General features: G+C 37.0%; 1 long non-coding RNA gene across 1 annotated transcript in view; it reads right to left on the bottom strand.

Annotated features, from left to right (window-relative positions):
• Window positions 1-19287, bottom strand: part of LOC118897529 — an 86409-nt gene that overhangs the window by 14647 nt on the left and 52475 nt on the right. The gene's annotated exons all lie outside the window — the stretch shown is intronic.

Below are 19287 nucleotides of genomic sequence, written 5' to 3'. Positions count from 1 at the left end.
AACTGACAAAGGATTAATCTCCAAAATATACAAGCAGCTCATGCAGCTCAATATCAAATAAACAAACAACCCAATCCAAAAATGGGCAGAAGACCTAAATAGACATTTCTCCAAAGAAGATATACAGATTGCCAATAAACACATGAAAGGATGTTCAACATCACTAATCATTAGAGAAGTGCAAATCAAAACTACAATGAGGTATTACCTCACACCGGTCAGAATGGCCATCATCAAAAAATCTACAAACAATAAATGCTGGAGAGGGTGTGGAGAAAAGGGAACCCTCCTGCACTGTTAGTGGGAATGTAAATTGATACAGCCACTGTGGAGAACAGTATGGAGGTTCCTTAAAAAACTGAAAATAGAACTACCGTACGACCCAGCAATCCCACTACTGGGCATATACCCTGAGAAAACCATAACTCAAAAAGAGTCATGTACCACAATGTTCACTGTAGCTCTATTTACAATAGGCAGGACATGGAAGCAACCTAAATGTCCACTGACAGATGAATGGATAAAGAAGATGTGGCATATATATACAATGGAATATTACTCAGCCATAAAAAGAAACAAAATTGAGTTATTTGTAGTGAGGTGAATGGACCTAGAGTCTGTCATACAGAGTGAAGTAAGTCAGAAAGAGAAAAACAAATACCATACGCTAACACATATATATGGAATGTAAAAAATAAAAATGGTTCTGAAGAACCTAGGGGCAGGACAGGAATAAAGATTCAGCCGTTGAGAATGGACTTGAGGACACAGGGAGGGGGAAGGGTAAGCTGGGACAAAGTCAGACAGTGGCATGGACATATATACACTACGAAATGTAAAATCGATAGCTAGTGGGAAGTAGCCACATAGCACAGGGAGATCAGCTCGGTGCTTTGCGACCACCTAGAGGGGTGGGATAGGGAGGGTGGGAGGGAGACGCAAGAGGGAGGGGATATGGGGATATATGTATACGTATAGCTGATTCACTTTGTTATACAGAAGAAACTAACACACCATTGTAAAGCAATTATACTCCAATAAAGATGTTAAAATTTTTTTTAATTAAAAAAATAAAGTGAATGAGGGGGACAAGGGAAAAGAATCTAAAAAAGAGTGGATATATGTATATGTATAACTGATTCACTTTGCTGTATATCAGAAACTAACACAACATTGTAAATCAACTATACTCCAATAAAAATTAATTTAAAAAGAAAAAGAAAAGATATCATATTGGGGAAAAAAATGAGGGAGGAAATGATATATTTTCAGTGAAAAGGGTTACTGATGATATTTTTCAGTAGACAGAAGATGACACAACAAATGTATAACCTGTGGTGAATTTCCTAAATCCAAGAAATACTCTTCTGCAGTGGGGGCAGGGCAAAATCAAGCGCTTCAGAGTTATGACTGGAGCCGACTGGGGTATAAATGTAGCAAGCCAGTGAGCGAATGCATTCACTCCTCACACCTAGTCAATTGTTACCATGCAATAATGTACAACCAGATCTTCTGATTTGTTTTAAAGATGTCTGAATTCTTGGTTATAATGTGAACTCTTCCCCATTTAAAAAATAGTACTAATTAAATAAAGAACAAACTTTGTATATTTAAACAAAAGACATCTGGGGACTGTTCTGGACCTGCAGGCTGACAGTTTTCTACTTCTGGGTTGAGCCTAAGCCTGAACTTCTTTCACTTGAGTTCGAAAACTTTTCATGAGCATTCTTTGCCTTGCTGAATTGTTCCTCAACAAGAAAGGAATTAAGACTTTCAATGAAGGACATCTGCTTAATCAAGGCAATATTGAACACATGTTCTTACCTCTATTCCTTCCTGGAACTCCACTGATGAGAATAAAGAAATAAAGAGGTAGAATCCCATAAGGACTAAGAGAACAGTAGAGAAAACCACAATAATAAAGACAACAGGAAAGGAGACAACACAGATGAGAGGTGCCAACAAACTTTTGGCAGATGGAAGATGAATGGAGGATTTATCATAGCTGAGAAAGCTGAATACATAAAAGACCTCAAAAAACAAAAAAAACAAAAAACAAAAAAACCTGCAATGGAGGGTGATAAGGAGAAGAGAAATAAACCAATTCATACCATAAGCCCCATAAAAACTTAGGGATTGGTGGCACCAGGTATACAAAATTGCAGACGAAGTTTGTGACTGAAAATAGCATTGGCTGAACATCTATACAAGGAGTGGTCAGACTGCGAATTAAATCTTGAAGAAATTAAACCAGAGATTCTCTAAGTCTATACACTAGATACAGTGGAAGGTAGGGAAGAGGTACCATGCTAAAAACAAGGGTAGTAAGTGCAAAGTCTACATTCTGAATAGTGAGGTTTTCATCCAGTCTCCTTGCATGGCTGAGATCCAAGAGTACTGGAAGCCAAGCATATAACCCCTAATCTCCAGGCAGAAATGTTGAGGGTCCTGAATAGCCCCAAGAAAAGACATAGGTACTGACACATGGGGATCCCCAACAAAAGAAAGGTCCCAACCAATAATACTTCACAGAAACTTTATGTACAATTAACCTTGAAGAGCAGATAAATATCTCCAACATAGTATTTCTCAAGGAAACCTAGGGTTCTACAAAGTGTCACTAGGGCCTCTGTGAAAGATCATGATTCAAAAAGTAATAATAAACAGCAGTTTTGAACCTCACATGCATTATGAAAAAATGATGGACAGTGACCCAACAGTTCCATTAGCAATTTAGTAAGAGATCTTTCAGCAGTGCAGTATAGGATCATGTTTATTGCATTAAGCCCATTCTCAGTATTTGACATGAAATAGAGAAGGCTGTTGATAACTGGTGAGTGCTACACTGCATGGAGGTGACTATGGTAGGCTGATGACATCAAATTACTTCAACCATCTTTATTTATGGGCTGCTATGTGAATAAATAAGTTCTGCTGGTGAATAAAATAATTATAGAAAAATTTTCATTCTAAAGAACAAATTTTTATGTACTGTGATTCAATTGCCTCCCTGTCATTTTGCTATTATTTTAAACATGCAAAACGTGGGTTGTAGAGGTTAGAAATAAATTGTACTGTGAAGCTTCCATTTTTCGTGATACTTTGTATAGTTATTTGTTGTCTTTATCCTATACTTTATTAGCATTATATTTAACAAACATATCTGATGGCTCAAAATGGTTATTTTTGAAGATGAGGTATGATTTAGAAAAGAAGAATTTTAAACCTGTCAATGGGCAATTCCAATAAATTAGGGATAAAGAATTATAATCTCAAGATTCATTTCACTGCAATGGTGCAACAGGTGATTGAAAAAAAAGGCCAGTCACTCACAGAAAGACAATGAATATGTTGCTCTAGTTTTCAACTTTCAACATGTCTGAGCAAACTTTTCTTATTTAGCAATCATCAAGAGATCATTTCATTTTGAGTGAAAATGAAATACATGTGTGCCTATCTTAAATTTGACCCAGACTTCAGTATTTGTGCGGGAAGAAAGAAGCACAGGTTTCAAAGTAATTAGATAAATTTTATTCTTTATTTTCAGTTTCAAAAATAATACTCTTTTATGCCTATATAGTCCATAAGAGAGAAACAGAAACCAACACATATTTATAATAATTTGTAATTGCTAAAATTAAAATTAATCCTGGTCATGAATGCAATAAGAAAATATTTTTTCAGTCTTATATACAGTTGTCTCTTACAATGCATTTCATTCATATTGCTTTTGCTTATGGTTGTAATAGCATCACTATTCAACATTGTCAATAAATTTTCATGTTGTAAATACCATTAATTAAAATCAATTCATAACCTCTTTTTTTTTTTTAAACATCTTTATTGGGGTATAATTGCTTTACAATGGTGTGTTAGTTTCTGCTGTATAACAGAGTGAATCAGCTATACATATACATAACCTCTTCTTAAATCTACAAACCCATATTTAGAAAAATCAAATCCCACGTTGGCTTAAACCAGTTATTGAATAGAATTTATATCTGCTTCATGCGATTTTTTAATTTATTTTAAAAAGAGAGAAAAATATTAATTTCAAGAAAGATAAGCTCATCTTTACTACCTAGTTGTTTCAAAAAAATATTGAATAGCCATTTCTAGTTTAAAATAGGAGGAAAACTATTCTTCCATACATGTTATACCACATATCATAACTCATTAGGATTTTATATAGCAGAAATTTGAATAAGGCTTTAGGCTACTTGGATAAAGTTTTTAAAATCAAGTAGGAAATGTTTAAAGAAAAAAATCTGAAGTTACCACTATCTATGTTACTGACTTACATAAAGTCGACATCCTATATGGGAAAGGGCACTACACAAAAAGAATTAGCTAATATATTGAACAAAATAAGCAAATTTGCAGGAAAAATATTATCCTCTACTCAAAAGAGCATTAGAAATTATTATTGAATTATTATATCCAAAATTTAGTGGTCATGTTATATATCTTGAGCTGAAGATTTAATAATTTTATGCAGAAGTTCCCTGAGACCTGAAAATTATTTCAAGGATTTTTTTCAGAGAAAAAAAAATCGAGAAAGACTGTTCTAACACAAAAGGAAGATCATAAACAAACAGATAAAAGGAACATAGAAGCAACAGAAAAATTTCATGCATCAGAAAAACTTTGGGAAAAAATTATAACTAATATCCTTAAATATATTAGAAAGGTTAAATTATTACATCCATGAATAAACAGGAGATGTAACCCAAGAAAAGGAACAAGCAGAGAAGAAGAAAGAATTCTAAAAACTTTAAAATACAATAGCAGAAGTGAAAAATGCAATGGAAAATTTGGAAGATGGAGTCAATGAGCTCTCCTACAGAGTGGGGGGGTAGGAGGGATGGGTGGGCAGGTAACACAAAAGAATAATTAAGAAAAGGATCTTTCTAGGAAGTACAACCTCTAACGTTTTTCCAGGAAAATAAAAACAGAAAAGTAAGGAGAGGAAGTTATCGAATAAATAAGAATATTTCTAATAGTGAATGAGCCCACCCAAGTTCTCAACACAGTAAATGAAAGAGAACCACAACAAGGCACACCATTCCAAAAGTTTAGAACACTGAATAGAGAAAAAACAGGTCAAGTGCAAAACCTCAGAAATCAGATGTGTTCTCCAGACCAATACTGTAAACTAGATGTTAATGAAACAGTGCCTTCCAAATTCTGAGGGAAAATTATTTCCAAATGTAAATTCTATACTAGCCAAATTACCAGTTAAGTGTGATGATAGAATATAAGCATTTACAATTATACAAAAATATAAAGTTACCTTCTACACACTTTTTCTCAGGAAGTTACTGGAAAATGTATTACAGCAAAACAAGGGAGTTAGCCCAAAAATAGGAAAACACAGGATACAGAATATAAGGACTCCAACATGAAAGCAACAAAGAAATGTCCCAGGATGACATTTGTCTACTGCCTAAAGTTTACTGCAAGATTACTGGGGTCTCCAAGTTATATGGATTGCTCCAGGAAAGACATCTTAGAATATCTGATGTGTGTTTATGAAAAATAGTACTAAAAGTAGTTTTACTACAGGAAGGGAGGGAGGGAGATAGGAAGGAAGGAAGGAAGGAAGGAAGGAAGGAAGGAAGGAAGGAAGGAAGGAAGGAAGGAAGGAAGGGGAGGGGAGGGGAGAGAAAAGGGAAGGAAAAGGGAAGGAAAGACAGAGAAAAAGGAGGGGAAAGAGAAGGAAAAAAGAAAAGAAGGGAAGAAGGGACAGAGGAGTATAAGACTAGGAAAATTTTGGAAATTCAAGGCAATAATAACCAGTATTTTCTTAAGTAATTTTCTTAGGATAATTTTAAAGACTGAGGCACTTGGCCTTATTATACCCAATACTGAGGCATGTCATTTCCCTCTGAAATGTGTGACTTTCTTTTTTTTAACATTTTTATTGGAGTATAATTGCTTTACAATGGTGTGTTAGTTTCTGCTTTATAACAAAGTGAATCAGTTATACATATACATATATCCCCATTTCTCTTCCCTCTTGCGTCTCCCTCCCTCCTACCCTCCCTATCCCACCCTTCTAGCTGGTCACAAAGCACGGAGCTGATCTCCCTGTGATATGTGACTGCTTCCCACTAGCTACCTATTTTACATTGGGTAGTGTATATATGTCCATATATACACTACCACTCTCTCACTTTGTCCCAGCTTACCCTTCCCCCTCCCCGTATCCTCAAGTCCATTCCCTAGTAGGTCTGTGTCTTTATTCCCGTCTTGCCCCTAGGTTCTTCATGACCAATTTTTTTTTTTTTTAGATTCCATATATATGTGTTAGCATACGGTATTTGTTTTTCTCTTTCTGACTTACTTCACTCTGTATGACAGTCTCTAGGTCCATCCACCTCACTACAAATAACTCAATTTCGTTTCTTTTTATGGCTGAGTAATATTGCACTGTATCTATGTGCCACATCTTCTTTATCCATTCATCTGTCAATGGACACTTAGGTTGCTTCCACGTCCTGGCTATTGTAAATAGAGCTGCAATGAACATTGTGGTACATGACTCTTTTTGAGTTATGGTTTTCTCAGGGTATATGCCCAGTAGTGGGATTGCTGGGTCGTATGGTAGTTCTATTTTTAGTTTTTTAAGGAACCTCCATACTGTTCTCCACAGTGGCTGTATCAATTTACATTCCCACCAACAGTGTATGAGGGTTCCCTTTTCTCCACACCCTCTCCAGCATTTATTGTTTCTAGATTTTTTGATGATGGCCATTCTGACTGGTGTGAGATGATATAGCATTGTAGTTTTGATTTGCAAGAAATGTGTGACTTTTAAAGTGCATAATTAATTATGTTCTCTCAACATTTAAGAAAATTATATATTTCAAATATTCCAATAATTTCAATTCAGTATAATTGTCAATGTTTAAGAAAGTAATATAAATAGTTGAGTCATATTTTTTTGTTAAGCAAATAATTTTTCAAGCATTTAAATGTTTCTGGAGATGCCAGTCTTGAAACTGCTGGTTGAATTCAACCCAGACAAAGGGTTGAACCTTGCTCTAATTTTTTTTTAATTTGAATACTAAGTAGACATTCCAATTAGCCACAAGCCACACAACCACTCTATTACACTCAATTACACAGCCTCAGCCCTGTAAGCATTTGAATTGTTGAACCTTGATTTAAACAAACCAAAAAAAAATTATGAGGTTACAAGTGCATCCAATCTTTTACAGTGAGTCAAAGGAAACTGAACCTGGAGTGTGACTGGATATTGAAACATAACCGAAAGTTACACCCTGTGTAAACCATTCAAAATTTATTCAGCATCACCAATGAATATTTATACTCGGTGTATCCTGGTTGGGAAGAAGGGAACAAGGAAATCCTAACAGACTGGGCCCAGGTTTAAGATACAGAAAACACTAATCATGCTTGTAGCTCTGTATCTACTCATCTACACTTACTGCTTCAGCATCTCTGTCTGGAACGTAGAGATAAGGCTTACCTTTATCACAGTGGAATTAGAAAAGCTTAGTATGGAAGAGGATGGGAAAGTTCTTTGAAAAGGATACATGAACACTCTTATTATAAATTAGAGTCCTAATACTACTGTATTTAGGAAAATCCAATTTTAGGTATTAAGACTCTGCTATAGAAAATCCATTTCTCTTTTCTTAATCAAAAGACAATTTTCAAAGGAAAATTTCTTTTATCCCTAAGTAATCCTCCCAGGTCCCTCTCTGTCTTGTGAGATGTTAAGTCTCACAGCTCTTAATGTGAGCTCCTATAGGGTAAGAGCTTCAGGATTTAGGGGCATTCTGTAGAGCCCCTCAGATGCCATAGGCAACATTGAGAATTCCTAAATAATGCCTTTTTCAAAAATACACTATTGCCAGTAGAGTCGCAAGCCCACAAAACGGAAAAAAATTGAATGTAGGAAGGAGTAAAAGAAGTTTGATACTTTGTAACAACCTGCCAACTATTTCCTTTCTCCACTCTCATGTTGCCATGGCAACAAAGAGACTTATCTACCAGTTAATAAATAGGTGAAAAAATACCACTATGCAGCTATTTATTCCATAGATTTATAGTACCTTAGCCCACTGGACATGTTGGCAGCACTGGATACTTCTTGCCACTGATTCTGCTTCAATAAATCCCAAGCAGTTCCAGAATATCGGTGTGTCAGGGAGCTAAAGCCACTTCCTGTCACACTCATTTTTCATGCCTTTTCCAACTGTCTCAGATGGGGAGACTCTGGGAAAAAGGCAACTGGAAAAGAAGATATTTACCTTGCTCAAAGGCTTTCAACATATATAATTATTGGTCAAGCAATGGCAGAGCCATCAATCCTTCTCAACTCATACTAAGTGTTAACCTAAAGAAATTCGTAGAAAAATATTAAAAAAACACATAGAAATCAAAATTCTTGGAATTTTTTTTCAATTTAATTCAAATATAGCAATGGATAAGTGCACTGAAAACCCTGGGGCTCATGTTTTAAAAGCTATCCTAGAGCATAAAAAGGTGGAACTCAATTTGCCCATGGAGCAAACTCTATAAAACTGATTCAGGGATAGGAGAGAGGATTTCATCTCTGTACAGCAAGTCTTTCAACCACTCTTTCAAAGGGAGAATCTGAAGAGGAGTTTAACGTCAGAATATCTGGAATTGTAATGAAATATGCTGTGGCTTTCCAGTGTACTGGGGAAGAATCTGGATAAAAATTTAACTAGTTTTTGAGAGAGTTCCTTGTTAATTGCTCCATTCTGGAGGGAAGAAAAATATTTTTAAGGACTTTATGAAATTAGCAGCTGAATTTGAAGATACAGATTTTTGTCCTCTTTTTTACTTGCTCCAATACAGAATATGAGTTTATGAGTCACATTTACTTGTTAATAGAGCAATGAATTTTCTCTTTAGCTACAGATCGAGGCACTTTTTATAAGCCCACAGCAAATGGAGTCCTCCCACATAGAGAAATCACAAAGCAGAAGGCTGACAGGCTCGGCTCCAGGGTTCCTGAGCAGGGAGCTTTCCAGACAGTATTAAACAACGATGCAAAGTTCATGTCATGCCTGCCTACTCAGCAACACCCTGAAAATTCACAAAACTCCCAATGCTGGGGACTGCAACACACGTGTCAAGAACGTGCAGGCAACAAAATGAATGCAGGCAATCTTCACAGGTGTGAGAGTGTTTTGAGAAGTCCCACCCCATAGTTTTGGCTAGGAAAGCCTCTTTTGTCAAAAGGCTCCATGCTTCCCTCTGAGCACCAGTTGGTTATAAAAATAGACTGCCAAGGAATAGAATATGGTGGTAGGAGGGAAGCCACTGATCAGTGGTGAGATGTGAGGGAGCAGCTGGTGTGTTCCATCAGGCTCATTGAGCTGGGAAGGGCCTTCAGAGCAGATTCTGGGAGAGGCAGCCTGCCAAGAGCAAAAGCATTATATGCTCCATCAGGATTAGTAAATGTTTTTATAAACCAAAGAGATGATGAAGGAAAGTTCTTCGTCACAGAAGAATACCTGCTAATAATGCAAAAGAAATAACAGAACTAGAAAAATCACCCTTTATGTAAATAATAATGAATAAAGGAACTGGACCTCAATTACCAATGGAAGCTAAGACCATTAAGTGACAGGTTGATGGTGAACTTTACATTACACACTCTGGTTTAAATCACCTGAACCCAGTAACCAACCTTAAAATAGTATGAAAAGTAGAAAAAACAGTCATTCTGTGCTTCACCATCTGTGAATTATTCTTGCCCAATAATTGAATCTAAATCTAGTTGCCTCTAGATCAAGTTACCAGTCTACAAAAAACAAGATTGAGGATGATGTTAAACGACGGCATGAGGATGCAATCAGCCAACTTCAAAATAAGAAAAACTGTACAGGAAAAATGTCCCAGTAAAAATGTCCTGGTTTCTTTAAGAAATAAACAGCATGAAAAAGTGGAGTAAGGGCTTTTAGAGATCAAGAGACTTCAGAGAGATGGCAAACAAATGTAATGTATGAACCCTGTTTGGATCCTAATTCAAATAAAACAACTGTAAAAAGGCACTTTGGAGACAAATATGAAATTTTTCAGAGGTATTGTTTAATCAAATAATATAAAATCTTTGTTACTGTGTAGCAGTGTTTTTAAGTCCTTATCTATTGTAAACATACTGGTGTATTTATGGGTGAAATAATATGGATTTGCTTTAAATATGCTACCAAAAAATAAAGATGTGGGGAGAACAGATGAAATAAGATGAGCAAAGGTTAATGGGTACATGAAGGTGCATTTTACTATTCGATGATGGATGTTTGAAATATTCCATAATAAAAAGATCCAAAAGAGAGAGAGAGGGAATTGCTGTGGCAAGTTGGTCCCTTAGTTTAGTCCCCATTAACATAATCCACGGATGGACAGGAAGTTCACAGGGGGAAAGTGGACAAAGCGAGAGCAGAAAGAAGCGAAAAGGAGGAAGGAAAACAGAACAGCTGGTCAAGTAGCTGCAGGTCATCTTGGTCTCTCTAAAGAAGACCTGAATTCACCTTTGTGATTGATTCTATCTTTTTTAAGGAAAAATAATCTCAGATGAGCTCTTCGGTTAATTAAATGCTCTCACGCATAATTCTTGGGGGAAATGGTGAAATAATACAAATGTAGATATTTAGTCTGAGAAGATACAATTTCTATTGGTGATATGGATTATTGTAAAAATGCCTTTGCCAGGATTATGTCTCTAAGGCTTTACTATTTATTTTTAGAGTACTATTTCTTTCCTATACATGGATTTAAATAATACCATTGTTTTTCCCAGGGAAATGGCTGGGTTCAGGGATAGGAAAAGGCAGGTGTACTGAGAATTGCTTATGTAGATAAGGATATGAGACTCCCACAACAGCAGAAAGGCAGCAGGTATGATATTCAACTGCTTTAAAAGCAAATTAAACTGAACTCAGCACGGCTCAATATGGACACCTTCCTCTGATACGCCATGTTACTTAAACCTGAAAACCCCTATGTGTGGTGATGCTGGACTATTGTAATTTGGTATAATTATCCTGGTGAGAGCCACTGGTCAAGATCACTTGCCTTTGGGATTTTCTTAAAAGGAGTAAATATTTTAGCTGCCAATTGTTCACAGAAAGAGCAGATCCTGGGGCAGAAAATGAGGGTTGAGAAGTGAGGCAAAGGTAAAATCCTTTATCTATCTGGTAATTAGATCTGGCCTCCAAAGTGTCACCAGCCTTGAGGACACCATCAGGGACCCAACACTCTGGATCCAGGCCTACAGAAGATAAGAGAATCCTCATCTAGAAGTTGTTTAGGTTACACTCTATGTTGAAAACTTCCCTTCCACTGTTTTTGAATCATCATTAGTTTTGTCAGTGTTGTGGTGTGGCCTCAGCCATCTCATGGCAACACACTCTGGGAAAGGCTTGTGCCCATACTCATGCAAAGAAGTAAAACAAAAGCTGCCAGTCAGGAATCTTATGGTGATCTAAAGCAGAGTAAGCAAAGGCTTATGTACAGAGCAACAGAGAGGCCAAAACTCCAAAGCCAGATGGCTTGACAATAGGACAGATTTTTTAGTATGGGATTTAGCATCTGGGTTTCCAAAGAACCTGGTGAAGACTGTATTTATTGCTGGAAGCCAGAGTAGAAGTAATAAAAGACTTTGAATATAGGATATAGGATATTCATGCAAATGTGTTGTCACAAACAGATGAGGCACATAACCAGTTAAAAGTATAAAAGGAAATTTTAATTTTAGTTTGGATTTAAAAAAAACAAAAAACAAAAAGCAGTGCATTCAATTTCAAAGACAAACGTGCTGCAGCTGAAGCTCTAACAAAAAAGCTCAAAAAAAATTAAATTTGTTGGATGTGCATGTACACACACAGACGTGTGTGTGTGTGTGTGTGTGAGAGAGAGAGAGAGAGAGAGAGAGAGAAAGAGAGAGAGAATCGTATCAGCCTTCAATATATCCACATCTATTAACACCAAGGAAATGGAAAAGAATTTTGTTAGATGTTAAAATTTGTATCAGATTCTGTTTTTGCTGGTAACCAACTACTCTGAATATGAAAGTCTGATTCAATTTGTGGTGCCCATCAATTGATGCCTTCAGGCCTCAGGACACATTAACTTATGATAAATAATAAGAACTGAGCTCTTCCAAAAAAGATGATGGTGTGAGCACAGGGACCAACTTCCCCAGCAGATGCCAACTAGAATGACCCCATCCAGATCTGACTCTACCCTTGCAACTGAGACTATATTTTGGGGTACCCTCGGGCATCTGGTCCTGCTCTGCTCTGCATTAGATTCCTTACCCCCTCCTCCACAATGCCAGCTGAGAGTCATTACTGGATAGAATCTAAGATTGAACACTGGTAGGTAGAACTGACTACCTCCCAGCACTTGATTCTCCACCCAACCACCCACCTGTCCTAACCAGGAAGGAAACCCAGTCCTCCTCTCTAGTTCATTCCAAGATCCCTTACTCTTATCAACATATGCTCAGCCAAGGATAAATTATCCTTTTTCCTATCACCTTCTGATTAATCCCCACTATACTTTTTCCTTGGCCCAAATATTTCTACCAAGTGACTGAAGTCCTGTCTGGTTGACTCCAAACAGATCTCCTAACAGATCTAATTTCTCAGTGAACTTACTACTATATAGATTTATATGAATCTTCAATTGAATAATTTACCAAAAATTTATTGTCCACTCTGTGTGCCCAACATCATGTCAGACCCTAACTACACTTCCCAAAATATACCAGCCTTAGGAATATTTTTTATTTAGTTAATAATTTCATATTTTACTAACCAGTCACAAACATTGCTTATCATGTCCCAGGAATTGTTCTAAGTGCTGTTACATAGATTAAGTCATTTAATCCAATCAGCTAATATTTACTGACTGCCTACTGTGTACATAGGTATTAGACACTGTAAAGGGAATAAAAAATATATAATTCCCTAACCTTCAAGATCTTGAAATGTAGTCGAGTAGATAAGACAAACTCAAAAAACCAAAATACATCAACCAGTGCCATATAAGTGGTTCAGACAGCACGTTTTATTGGAGCTTAGAAAAGGGAGAAAGATATAACTGACACATAGTAAATGTGCAATCAATGTTTGAATTAAATTGAACAAGGGCATTTAATACTGAAAATAAAGACGGGGGAGTGACTTGAAAATTTGATAATCTTAAAAATGTGCAGGAAAATGCTAAGATTACATGCATGTTTTCTTTTAAACAAGTTTTTACTTAAAACAATATAAAACATATTAAAGTGACACATTTTATTGGACAATATCACCACTGCACATGGGAATCCCTACAGGTGACATATCTGATAATGTGCTAAAAATATGATCATAATTTTAATTCACTCTGTTTTTTGATAGAACATCACTGTGCTTGGTGAGTATCCAACAGTTTTCCTTAATTTGAGCCTTCTAAAAAATATGTTGTCATTTCATTAATAAAGTTTCTTCCCTACTGCTAAATTGGTTTTTTATTTCAAATAGAAAAACAAAAGCAGAACATGACTTTATTCTGAAAGTTCACAATGAAAAGTCATGTGTGGGGGAACATTACATAGGAGGTACTATAGACATGAAAAAGTAGTGACTGGAATCTGACTCACTCCTTCCCTGTGACATCAATTCATAAACCAAGATTAGCATGCCTAAAACGTCACTAACAGTTTAGCACACTGGTATGATTTTTAGGGCAGAATCTCAGAACCAAAATATTCATATTAAGACGGTAGCCCCATATTGAATCCAAATGCTCCTATTAAAGTGGGAGGCTCATAAATTAAGGCACCAGTATCACAATTTGAATTAGGTCTTGGAATTCCAATTTGCCATCAAGGTATAAAAGAAAAGAAAAGATCTCCCAAAAGAAGTAAGTAAGAGCACCTCCTAAAAGAGAAATGAGTAATAACAAAACAAAGATACTAAAATATACTAAAGCATATTAGACCACCTGGATGAAGTGTGGGCTACTATGAGAGGTAGGCAGCATGGAGCAGGGAAACGGACAGAGAGCCAGGGCACCTGCTGCTGTTGCCTGCAGTGAATGGATGAGGGGCCCTGCACAGTTGAGCAGCAGCGAGGAGGGCTGGATGATACTGTCTACAAAGATCCTTACTACACTTCCTGCTGTGCACTGGCCCCCAAGGGGCCTCCAATTTTACTGGACTTCCCCTGAAGTTGCTGCACTGACTCAGCAAATGTGGGTTGTTGCTCTTCCTGGGGCAGGGGTTCTCTTTGAAATAAATAATTTGAAATAAATAAATACAGTGGAGTTCCCACATTTTCCTCTTGAAATCTGGTTACCCTCTGTCCAAGCCTCTGAGATGGAATCACAGTATAACTGACATTGTTGGGCTGTGCACAATGTGGGACTGCTTGAATAATAACAATCACAAAAACTAATATGTATGGAGTTTCTACCATATGCCAGACACTGTGGTAACAATGTCTGCCCTTCCCCAGCAGTGAGAAAACAACTGCAGAAGTACTGATTCCAAGCCCCAAGCACAGTCCTAGCATGTGCCAGATGTTCGATTAATATTTGTTGAATAGGGGAACAAAGAAACCTAAACAACCTAGGAAATTCCTAGCCCTGCCTTCTGGGATAAAGGTGTTCACAGGTGGAGAAAGAGTACCGGCTCCTCCCTAGTGCTTTAATTATAACAGGTTAATGACAAACACATGCCTTCATTTCCAGAGAGCATCTCTACCTTGGATATAACTTCAACCACCTCCTTGTCCATTAGTTCTAAAATATGAATAAGGAGAGTCTAATTCTTACCTCTTCATGTCTCACATGGAATATTCAGTGTTCCATGCATGACAAAATATGTGTAGAATCGAAGTGCGAGTTAAAAAAAGTTAAAGCAAGAATCAAGATTCATCACATAAAACAAACTTATAAAACCTAACTGTAAAGGGCCTTAATAATATGACAGCACAGCTCCTTTTCACCAAGTAAGTGAAGAATTGGCATGTGGTTTTAGTTTTACATGTTGCAAAAGCCAAAAATGAGTATTAATGCAGAGTCAAATGCCAGCTTCCAAGAAATAGGCACAAATCTGAGTTTGAAACCCTCTTTTGGCCAGCAAATCCATACTGAAAATGATAAAGGATTTCTCTAGATTTAGTTTTCTTTAGGGGTCATTCTGAGATAAGGGCAAGAGAGAGACAAAAGAAAGACTACAGGAAACTCATTCCCCAAAAAAGTCTAAGCATTCATATATTCAGTTACTTAATAGGCATTTATTGCATGCCTATTATGTGCATGATACCTTGCAGAGCAAAGGACCTTGTAATCTAGTGGGAGAGACACTTAGAAATCAGGACTACATGACCCGTGCTTCCTATAGGAAGCTACAGAGCACAAAAGATCGCCTAACCCAGCTGGGGCACCACGTCTGGACTAGATTACATGCAGAACAAAAGGACCACTCTGCAAATATTTCAGATGGCTCTCCAAGGCAAGGGTAGCATTTGAAATACCTTCTTAAGCAATACCAAAGCCAATGTTGAAGACCTTTGGGTGAAAACCATAGGCAGGTAGAGAAAACCCTCCTCTGGCCTTTCATATCTTTCTGGAAGTTTGTGCTAAACTAACTCAATATATCAGAACAGTAAGATACCCAAACTTTAAAATGCTCTTCACTTTATAGTAATGTGCTTAGTGATATAACGATGCTTTTGACCACCTAAGAAAGATGTACTCCTATGAGAAATTAGCTAACGTAATCTTAAAATAACCAATAGTTTGGAGGAAAAGATCAAATATACCTTCTCCCAGTGTGACCTGAAAAAAAATTCTTGAGAAGAATAATCTCATCAGCTTACTGTCTTTCTAATCTCCTGTCTTAAACTATCTTTTTTTTTTTTTTTTTTTTTTTTTTAAACTTAAGCCCTAATACAAACAGGGCACTCACAAGTTTGCCTTTTTTTTATTTTTTATTTTTTTAATTTATTTATTTATGGCTGTGTTGGGTCTTCGTTTCTGTGCGAGGGCTTTCTCTAGTTGCAGCAAGCGGGGGCCACTCTTCATCGCGGTGCACGGGCCTCTCACTATCGCGGCCTCTCTTGTTGCGGAGCACAGGCTCCAGACGCGCAGGCTCAGCAATTGTGGCTCACGGGCCTAGTTGCTCCGCGGCATGTGGGATCTTCCCAGACCAGGGCTCGAACCCGTGTCCCCTGCATTGGCAGGCAGATTCTCAACCACTGTGCCACCAGGGAAGCCCTTAAACTATCTTTAATATGTTTTTAAATGTAGATAGTTCTTTACGCCAAAGTATAGCATGAATAAAAATACTGTAAATGTAGGTGTGCACACTTACAGGCACCATTAAGTATTTTACATACTAATAATGCTATAATACAGATTCTCTCCCACTGAGGGAGAAAGAACTGAAGTAGAGTATATAACAAAGAATTTATAATTTAATTCTGTTTTCCCATCAAACCCTACAGATTTTAATAGCTTAACCAGCATAATGTATTGGTTTTCTCTTTTTCACTCAATTAGCCTATGATTGCATTAAGTAGGTTACTAATGCAGTTGATTAAATGAGGTCTTTTGAAGGGAACTGATGATTTTAATGCTCCTGCCTAAATAATAAAAATCGTTAGCATTAAAGTATGACTGTGTGGCAGGGAAAACAAAAGTTCATCAAGGGTTGAGCTAGTGGAGGATGGATGCTCTCTATCTTTAATTAAAAATCATTTGCTGGGACTTCCCTGGTGGCGCAGTGGTTAAGAATCCGCCTCCCAATGCAGGGGACATGGGTTCAAGCCCTGGTCCGGGAAGATCCCACATGCCGCGGGGCAACTAAGCCCGTGCACCACAACTACTGAGCCTGTGCTCTAGAGCCCACGAGCCACGACTACTGAGCCCGCGTGCCACAACTACTGAAGCCCATGCGCCTAGAGCCCCTGCTCCGCAACAAGAGAAGCCACCACAATGAGAAGCCCACACACCGCAATGAGAAGCCCACGCACCGCAACGAAGAGTAGCCCCTGCTCACCGCAACTAGAGAAAGCCTGCACGCAGCAACGAAGACCCAATGCAGCCAAAAATAAATAATAAACTTAAAACAAAATCATTTGTTAATACTAAAAAAGAAAGAAATAGAAAGTCAACATGGAAATAAATGAATATTTAGAAGTCAATGTTAAGTTTACCAAGAGAGCTAGGGGCTGGAAACTCATCTATTTTTAAAATATTGTCATGGTTCAGAAATAAAGTTATTTCCATAAGTTTCAAATACTCCCAGTTAGCATTTAAACACCAGAAAGTCTCACTTTATAGTTGCATTGAAGTTTCTTATTATCAAAGTGAATGTCAAAAATACAGGGAAAAGATTAAAGAGTAAATAAAGAGAAATAGAATTTCCATTTATGGCACTATGGTGGATGAGAGTGGATGAACAGCCCTCTCAGGGTTGAAACAGTAACGTGTTGGATAAAATTATGAAATATTTTTTAAATGCAATTCAATGTAAAACTGAGCAGGTAAGAAAGTAAGATACAAAGCCCAAAAATGCAGTGAAAACAGGCTTAGGTAGATAAGCCGACACCAAAACTGGCTTTTTTTTTTTTTTTTGTATTTCAAACTTATCTTAGCTCTTCTTTTTCTTTTATTGAAATAATAGTTGACATACAATATTGTGTTAGTTTCAGGTGTACAGCATAGTGATTCAACATGTAAATACATTACAAAATGATCACCACTATAAGTATAGTAACCATCTGTCCCCATACAAAGTTATTACAATGTCGTTAACCATATCTCTTATGCTGTATATTTCACCCCCATAACTCTTCTTAATCTTTGGCTCTTCTGTGAGAATTTTAAGATCAGTTTGTGGTATTTCATGAGACTCTCTATTGGGATTTTGATTGGCAAGAGAGAGGAGATATGGGGATATATGTATATGTATAGCTGATTCACTTTGTTATAAAGCAGAAACGAACACACCATTGTAAAGTAATTATACTCCAATAAAGATGTTAAAAAACAAACTGGCTTTTATCTTGAGGTTTCTGCTGAACCGTAGGGACCTTAAGCGTCTGCTTTGATGACCACATGGATCTCAATGGAAAGAAGCTCATTCCTAGGGTCTACTGTTTATGCTGTGATATAAGATCTCATTACATTATGGAACGTAATGTATGGAAAACCTATTGTTGCAGCAACCATTTATTGAAAACACAGTGTTTTCCCAATTGATCTGCAATCAATGCCCATTCTGTTGTAAATAAATTATAACTTATTAAAAATAAGCAAACAAATAAAACTACACATAAAGCTGGAGCACCTCGGTCTCAGCAAAATGAGCCCCACTGCACAAAAAGGGATGGCCAAATCTTGACTGTTTTTGCTTTATTACTAGATAGAGGGGGTAAAAAAAATCCCCTGATAATTAATAACAAGCTAGTTTGCACATGAGTTTATATACAGTCCGAATTCATACCACCTTTGAGAACAAAAATCCTCAAGCAGAGAATTTAACTCAAGGTGGTCCCAATTTGGTAGTTCCACTAAGCAACTGGCAGAAACCAATGCTAATCCTTCCTAGAGGAACCCAGTGTCAATCCAGAGCTCATCTATTTCCCAGAGATAAGATTCCAAAGAAAATGAAGAGACCACAGTAGAAAGAAAAGTTACTAAACACACAAGGAAAATAATGCATTATGAGTGAGAAACATATAACAGACCCAAAAAAGATCTGCAAATGGTATTCTCAAGTACCAAAAATAAAATAACCATATTGAATATAATTTAAATAAATAAAAGAGAGGCTTGAAAATATGAGAAAGAAACAAGAGCCCAGAAAGAGTAATTAGGCACACAGAATTGGAACCAAGTAGAATTCTAGAAATAAATATTAAAATAAATGAAATTAAAACTTCAATGAAGGGATAAAATAAAACACAGCTAAAAAGAGAATTAGTGGACAACAAAATAGATACTTAAAATGACCTAAAATGAAATCTAGAGAGATAAGAGATGAAAATAATGAAACCCAGGTTAATGACATCATCAAGATGGTGACATAGGTTGTTCTTGACCTCAGTCCCTGACGCAAGAAGACCATCTAGCATCTATCCGTAGATAGCTTGCCACTGTGAATAACCCAGAACCCTGGGGGTAAGGCTGAAACACACCCCTGGACCACAGAGACCAAGAAAGACCACCTTAGAAGGGTAAGAGGAGAGGTTTCACTTTGAACACATTGCCCCTCCCTCA

Source organism: Balaenoptera musculus, chromosome 6 (assembly GCF_009873245.2).
Source record: "Balaenoptera musculus isolate JJ_BM4_2016_0621 chromosome 6, mBalMus1.pri.v3, whole genome shotgun sequence".
NCBI classification, from domain to species: domain Eukaryota; kingdom Metazoa; phylum Chordata; class Mammalia; order Artiodactyla; family Balaenopteridae; genus Balaenoptera; species Balaenoptera musculus.
The sequence above is the reverse complement of the archived record's forward strand: the minus strand, read 5'-3'. Positions and strand labels throughout refer to the sequence as shown.